The sequence below is a fragment of the Amphiura filiformis genome, chromosome 14 (assembly GCF_039555335.1).
Source record: "Amphiura filiformis chromosome 14, Afil_fr2py, whole genome shotgun sequence".
Taxonomy (NCBI): domain Eukaryota; kingdom Metazoa; phylum Echinodermata; class Ophiuroidea; order Amphilepidida; family Amphiuridae; genus Amphiura; species Amphiura filiformis.
Genome location: NC_092641.1, coordinates 3,185,407 through 3,194,008, shown reverse-complemented (window position 1 = coordinate 3,194,008; position 8,602 = coordinate 3,185,407).

Here is an 8,602-nt window from a genome sequence, read left to right as displayed (position 1 = left end):
TCCCAACCCAGCACCCAGCCTAGCATCCAGCCAAGCACCCTGCCTAGCACCCAGTCCAGTATTGGTAAAAAGTGGAAAGAATGTGGACAAATCAAAACTACCCCAAAAGCCGAGTCTCCAAGAGGTATTGCCATTGATCTTAATGGGGATATTGTTTTGACCAGCTTGGATGCACCTGTGACAGTGTTCTCTAGGAATAGAAAGTTTTGGTCTTGGAATGGTAATTTTAAGCATATCATTGAAGGCTCTCCTTCTGGTATCTATGACATTGCCATTAATCCCAGCAACCAATACATCATACCTAGCAAGTATGGTAAGAATGAATTCTACATATATGACAGTCAAGGTGTCCTAGTCAGTACTATTCCCACCTATGATATCAACAATCAGCCATCCAGACCTAGCACAGTTGCTGTAGATTCAACAGGTAGAATCATAGTAGGATTAGGTAGATATAAGACTGTGTCCATTCATCAGCCTGATGGGATTCTAATATCCAATTTTGAAACAACATCATCTCCACGCATACTAACCTGTACACCAGATGATAAACTTATCATATCATTTGCTGACTATACCCTGCAAGTAATGGATCAATCAGGTCACAATGCTAGCATCATTCTTCCCCCTCCTGGTATTCAATCATGGGAGCCTTGGTATGTGTGCTGCAGCAAACAAGGGGAACTGTTTGTTGGCAACTGGGGTCATCCTGGGGCTGTGTATTACGGAAAGCCATATCGGATATCGTTGTATGATGATGAAATTTTGCACACAAGTCTATGGAGAGTTACATCATCATACAACATTTGTGTTGTACGATGAAAAATGTGTTGTATGATGATGACATTTGGAAAACTACGCACGACGTGAAAAAAATGTTGCACGATGATTTCACACTCTTCGTCAAATTTTCATTGGATCATCATTATTGTATGTCTGATGATGAAGGTGTACGATGAACAGTGTTACGCATACTGACGTAGTGTCGAACGCTTTCACATCATCATACACACGCCACACGTTCGTCATGCATGGCGAAAATCCACATCGTGCATCCCGATTTTTTCATCGGACATCCACCTGCACAGCTTCGTTATACAACATGATCCCATTCGTCAGACATACTGCAAGTTCGTTATACGGGACGAACAGTCCACATCGTTCATCTTCATCATACATACATTTGAAAAAACATGCAATGTACATCATCATTACACTTCACCACATACATGTTTCACAAACTACAAAGTACGGCGTGCTATTTCCCTTTTCTTTAAGCTGAAATTTGTGTCATTTACACTCAATTTTGGCTCTTAAATTGAAATTAAATTGCATAAATATTGGCAGATACCTATTTAAGTTTATTGTTTGCACTACTTAGTTATATATACCATTTTTCAGTATAGCAAAATGAAACTAATATAATATTCGTGCTCCATCTGATTTATATTTTATTTTGCTAGTCATTTAATAGTATTTTCACAAAAGCGGAGTAATCCCAATCGTTAGTCGAAAGGGGTTTAGTCTACTGCCTGTCAATTTCTGTTTCTTAAATAGCCTAAGGTTATGTGATCATAAGGGGAGGCTTAATTTTCTGTTGTTTCTGTTGTTTTTGTCATTTCTGCATTTTGTCTTGTACCCCTGGCTCGTAAATTATTGCTTTAACATGGGTAGGCCTACAGAGATTCTAGAAGGAAGCAGCGGCCTAAAACGCACACCATTTGATTTCCACTGAGGGGGGGGCATGGGAGTTTTGGAGAAAAAAACTTAGCCCACTAGTGAGACGAAAAAAAGAACTACGCCTCACTGATGAGTAAAAAATTCTCCCACCCAACTCTGTATACTAGGCCTTGGTATAAATTAAAATTGAAAAAAAATCCGCCACCTTCGGCCTGACCCAAACTCACATGCCCCCCAGAATCTATGGTGCGTCCCTTAATATCATGTTTATGCTGAAAACATAATTTATGATGTTCTTTACTATTATGTAACACTATTATAAACATGTTTGGACCATAGACCTTCAAAATGATGTAATCCCACAATGGTCCTATACAGAAACTGGATCATAACTTGACCTGTACGACCTTGTGTAATTGTTTCTGACTTTCTGGTGCTCAAGAAAACATTCATTTCAGCAGCATCACAAGTTTCATTCCCCATTGCTAATATATAGCTCGATATCTTCAAGTGATGATGAGAGGAAAATATCTGGTATCTTCAATTGCCTGATATTTTAGCTTATTAAAAATAAAGAAGTTTTCACAAACTATTACGGTCTGTAATTTTCCAACAAGTTACGGGCTGTATACAATAATTATGAGCCAGGGTAAGATTTCCAAATAGCGTGCCAAAATTGCATTCGGCCCTTCTCGGCCTGCCAAAAAATCTTTGCCCCCCTCACCCTTTGTACATGCCAGATTTTTGGGAACCCAATGAGCTATTCCAGATATTATCCACCCCCCAAAGATGACACTGTGATTTTCCTTCTCGGAGCTTCTCGGCCTGCCAAAAAATCTTTGTCCCCCCTCACCCTTTGCACATGCCAGATTTTTGGGAACCCAATGAGCTATTCCAGATATTATCCACACACCCCCAAAGATGACACTGGGATTTCCCATTCCTTGTTCTCGCAATATTACATGGGAATTCCCATCTGGGAAATCTTAACATTCTACAATTTCTTCCCCCTTTCTTTCATTCCTTCCCGCAGTGGCGTGCGCTAAGGGGGGATTGCACAGCCCTCCCACTTTTGTTGGTCATTGGGTGAAATCTGTCATTCGGGGAGATTGGAAAAATCTCTGAGAAAGTATTTATGACGGTGCAAAAGCGTCAAAATTCACCCCCCTCAATATAGGATTCCTTGGCCTTTTAAAATGCTAAAACCCCAGAGCTTCCCTGGACCCCACCCGTGTGGGGCTTCAAGCATGACAAGCCGCTAGCAGTGCAGGCTACGCCCGCACCTTACCTCTCTAACCAGACTCCATTCGGGGAATTGAACAACCGGGCCCCGCCACTTTGAATGTGAGGCGCACTCCACTGCCTCCCCGTTCCATTAATTACTTCCCCTAACTTACGCCCCCTTCCCTTCCTTCTCTTTTCTTCTTCATTATATTCCAATTTCTTCCCCTTTCTCTCATTCCTTCCCCTTCCCCGGGCCCCTTCCATTACACTCACTTAAATTACTTTCCCTCAAATCACTTCCCCTGTTTTTTTCTAAGTGCAGACTCAGTTGACAGTTCATACTCGGGGGGGGGGGCACTTAACATAAATGACCATGCGGGTATGTTCCCCCGGAAAGAACCCCCTTTTTGGATTTCGCAGCTCTGAAAGACCCCCTATTATTTGACTAAAATAGAGCTCTGAAAGACCCTTGATTTTGATCATTTCAGCTCTAAAAGACCCCAAAATTGCTCATTCGTCGTATATCTGTTTTTTTTTTTTTTTCTTTTCAGGCGATTTTCAACAAAAAAGCTAAGAAAGACCTTGATTTAGGGGCACACCATTAGATTTCCAGGGGGGGGGGGCATGGGAGTTTTTTGAAAAAAAAAACTTCGCCCACTAGTGAGAAAAAAAAACTTTGCCCACTAGTGAGATGAAAAAAAAAAATTTGCCTCACTGATGAGTAAAAAAAAAAAATTCCCCACCCAAACTTTGTATAAAAGCTTATAAAAATTGACATTAAAATTGAAAAAAATACTTCGCCGCCGAAGGCGGCGAAGTAAAAAAAAAATTTGATGCTCTTGGAGGCGAAAAAAAAAATTCTGCCTGACCCAAACTCCCATGCCCCCCGAGAATCTAATGGTGCGTCCCTTAGACTGTTCGCAGCTTCAAAAGTCCCCATTTTACTTGTTCGCAGCCGCCCGCAGCTCAAAAGACCCTTTTGCACGCCGTCAGCTCCCAAAGACCCACTACCTCAAAATTCGGGAACATACCCTCCAAAATTTTTGATGTGCCCCCCCCTCCGCACCCCGGGTTCAGACTATGATCACTATCTCACATGGCGCAAGAAAGGCGAATCGCGAAAGTCTAGTCACTCACTTAAATTACTTCCCTCAAATCACTTCCCTGTTTTTTCTAAGTTACCAGACTATAATCAGTTCAGACTCGGGGGAGGGGGGCACTTAACACAAATGACATGCGGGTATGTTACCCCGGAAAGAACCACCTTTTTGGATTTCGCAGCTCTGAAAGACCCCCTATATTTGACTAAAATAGAGCTCTGAAAGACCCTTGATTTTGATCATTTCAGCTCTAAAAGACCCCAAATTTGCTCATTCTTCGTATGTCTGTTTTTTTTCAGGCGAATTTCATTCAACAAAAAAGCTAAGAAAGACCTTGATTTAGACTGTTCGCAGCTCCAAAAGTCCCCCCCATTTTACTTGTTCGCAGCCGCCGCAGCTCAAAAGACCCCCTTTTACCGGTACGGTACGCCGTCAGCTCCCAAAGACCCACCACCTCAAAATTCCGGGGGAACATACCCACCAAAATTTTTGATGTGCCCCAATGTTCAAGGTAACAAACATGTCGAATATTGTGCATATTCTTTCCCTCAAAAATGGAAACTTTTCCTCAAGCATGCATGTCAAGACTACGAATACCCATTCGTGTTGCCCCTGTTTAAATGGGGACACAGACGGCAAAGTCCATAAATGAGGGACAAATACCCAGTGGCAGCGCCAGGGGGGTTCAAGGGGCAAATACCCCCAGTCAGAATTCTTGCCCCTGTTGCCCCGAATAAAAACCCAAATAAGGAAAATTTCCACTTTTGCCCCCAATGCCCCCCCCCCCCCGAAAAAATTCCTGGCGCCGGCGCCACTGCAAATACCCCGATCTCCTTCGTGCCGCCCTTATTTGATAGGGTGCAGGTAATTGGGGAAGCCCAATGAGGGGCAACTGGCGGCAAAGCCCAGGACCGCGGTGGGGGTGGGGGGATAACCCAGGGATACCCCGATGCCCCTTAGTGTTCTTTTTCTATCATGTCCTTTGATAGTTGTCGGGGCAGTTTGCACCCAATCATGGGGAATCAAAGAACCAAAAGCATGCAAAGAGGGAGGTACGTCTTTGTTGGGCCCATACAACACAATAGGCTTTTTAATTATTGTACATGTATGCATTTCGTATACGTGTATACTAATAGTGTTTATAGTTTTCTTTCATACTTGCACAACTTTAAATTTCCATACGTAGGACCCTATCTGCATCCCTGCAGTGTAAATACGTATATCACTAACATTCCGTCGTAATAGTTCTTCCATATCTGAAGATTCCAAATAGGCCTACTCATGATATTGATAATAGAGAACAATTATTAAATTCGGTACTAAACGACTGGTAATAAAGACTCAAATACTGAAATTCAGTAAGTGTGCAGAAAAGTTATAAGATGTTTAAAATGCATTGGTTCACTTCGCATGATCGCATCTTCCTACTTGCCGTTAACATGGTTAACAAATGCTAATTTCTTTTTATTCGTGGGGGTGGGGTGGGGGAGGGAGCCTGGACACATAAAAAAATTGATGGGTGTGTTCCCTCGGAATTTTGAGGTGTGGTCTTCGGGAGCTGGCGGCGTACCAGTAAAAGGGTGTCTTTTGGAGCTGCGAACAAGTAAAATGGGGACCTTTAGAGCTGCAAACAGTCAAAATCAAGGGTCTTTCTTGGCTTTCGGGTTGAAAATCGCTTGAAAAAAACAACAGAAAATGAGGAATGAGCAACTTTGGGGTCAATTTTGGAGCTGAAATTATCAAAATCATGGGTCTTTTGGAGCTCTATTTTGGTCAAATATAGGGTTTTTTTCGGATCTGCGAAAAAAAGGGATGGTCTTTCCGGGGGAACATAGTATGGTCAAAACAGGTCATTTGTATTAAGTGCCCCCCACCCCACCTGGGGTTCTACATGGCGAGATGATAATAATTTATCTCACCATGTCAATTCCTTTTCAAGTCGGCAAGGAGGCAGCGACGGTTGCTATCCCTATTCGCTGTCGTAGTGCACGTTAGTAACCATTGGTTACTGCTCCAAGCCTGGGCTCAAGTAGACTACCCGTAGTCCCCTTGCCCATTGTGCATAGGCCTACTCTGGATATTGTATTTAAGCTCTGATTTAATTAATGTGTGCACAATTGATATATTTTCACATCTGATCAGTCACCCTACTCCCTCTGTTTGTTAGCTTCCCAAGTGGACTACTGACATTGCCTTAATAAGATTTTTAACACGGGACTCTTTGGAGAGTTAGGCCAATTTCTGGCCTAACTAAAATTGGCTATGATGTAATGCATCTTTAAATGGATCTGCCTTGTGATTGGTCGCCCATACCTCGCTATGGTTTAAATCGTCTGGGCCAGCGCCATTACCATTAACTACACCGTAAACAACTGTCTGTGGTATTTGTGGCGCTTTTTGTGTTGTGCTGAAAGTTAATCTCTCATCAAACATCTAGCAGCGTACTTGTGGTTAATGGACTGATAAACAAGTATGCCTGACAGTGTGTTTTAGAGAGCAAAGTCCAGGGGTAAAGTTCTGCTTACAATTCAAAGTTCATAGTCGAAATTTCGGGTTCGCTATCAATAAACTGGTAGATTCCAAAATCAGAATTGTTCAGTATTAAAGTGAGCCGTTATAATTATGCAAGATAATGTTGCATTCAATTACTTTTATTGTCACTAATCGTCTGATATTTTTAACTCTTTATGACCATTTTACTATTGAATACTTTAATTTTAATAAACATCAGTATAATTTTGAGTTCAACGAAATGGGTTCATCATGACTAATAATAACACATTTTTAATAAAATTCGACTATGGCATAGTCTAGGGCTCAAGCACCTGTTCGAATTTTGATATGCCATAGGCTTTGTGTTGTGATCATTTTGATCAGTGGTTCGTAACAAGGAAAGCGTGATCCAGTTGACCTGGCAACGGTCATATTCTAACGTGCACTACGATCTCCCAATTTTTTAGGCCTATAAATTGTGTTAAACATAACAGGGAGGTAAATAAGAATAATTTACTGGGTGGGCAATTTAATTTATGTTTGCCCTTAAATAATGGAAAATAATTTACTGGGTGGGCAGCGATAATTATTGGCATCAAGGCGTTTGGATTTTCGGAAATGTAGACCTGTTTTTGGGTACAATTTGGCTTTGATGTAAAAAGTGGACATCACATTACCCTCCCCTAAATGCATCTTCTGCCAATTTTAGCATATTCATGCGTACTTTCAAGAAATTTATATACCATATTATATTTCACTTTTGGTATTTAGAAACTTATACTAATTATCACTCACCGTTACTCCTATGAAGGAAAAAGCAGTAAAATTAGATGGTAATTATTACATGTATATGGTGCCCAATTTTTTGTTGGCAAAATAATTTACTGGGTGGGCACTTTTGGGCAATGGGCAAGTTGAATTTACTGGGTGGCCAAAATAATTTACTGGGTGGGCAAATGCCCACCCAGTTAACATGTTATTTACCTCCCTGAAACATAAAGTGCCGGATGTCGAAAGCAGAAGCGAAAACGGCGACTTATTAATCCACTACGCAAGTTTTTGTCACTTTTGAAAAGCTATATTTTTTTATTTTTGTTATAGGGAAATATATATTGTTCCTCGGTAAAGGAATTACTTCTGCGGACAGCTTGGAAAAACTTGAGTTACAGTGTGGGGGAGAGGTGTCTTCTATCCGAAGAGCCAGGGGTGGTAATCATGTTGCTGAAGGGCCAGCAAAAGGTAAACCGGCCAAAAACCAGCAAAATTTATTTCTCGACACCTCCCCCCCCCCCCGTGAGAAATGGTCTAGCGACGGCCCTGCTTTAAACATATAATCTATAAAGTATTTGTCATTGAAGATCATTTTTTTTTGTTACGTTATGCGTCGGGCACAGCAAAAAGTTGCCAAGAGGAGGGGGGGGGGTCAATTTTTGGCAAGCCGGAGGGAGAGGGACAAGGAATATTTGGCACACATTTACGAGACACCTTTTTTAATAGCACGCTCTGAAAATGCTTACAAAACACTAAATAACGTTCAAATATTTCAGATCGGGGGTGGGGCAGTGGCGTGCCGTGACCGCCCCAACCGGGGCTGAAGAAAATTCAATTTTGCCGCCCTTCCTCAACAGCCCGAAAAGGTTGACCCAATTTTTTTTTCTCGGTCGTTTGAAAAGTGAAAAGCAAAAAAAAAAAAAAAAAAAAAAAAGGTTTCAGGCGCTAGCGCCCTAAAAGCAGCACATTTTGATGTATAGTACTCATAGGCCTACCATTTTTTCAAATTTTTTTATGCTTTATCACATTTTTCCGCCCTTTTTTATTTACTAATTCTTTTTGCCGCCCCCTTCGCTTTTGCCGCCCCTTCTTCTTTTCGCCGCCCTTCATTTTTGCCGCCCCTGCTTTTACCCGCCGGCTGGCGCTCCCTAAAGCCCCCCCAAATACGCGCATGGTCCGAAGCAATTTGGGCAGACCGATTCGGATGGGGGGGGGGGGGGGGCAATTCTTGGCAACCATTTGGAAATTTAAACGAGGAGGGGCTAATAATTATTGCACCGCCCCTTGCCCAGCAAACACAAAACGTTTTCAACATCATTCGCAAAAGGTTATAA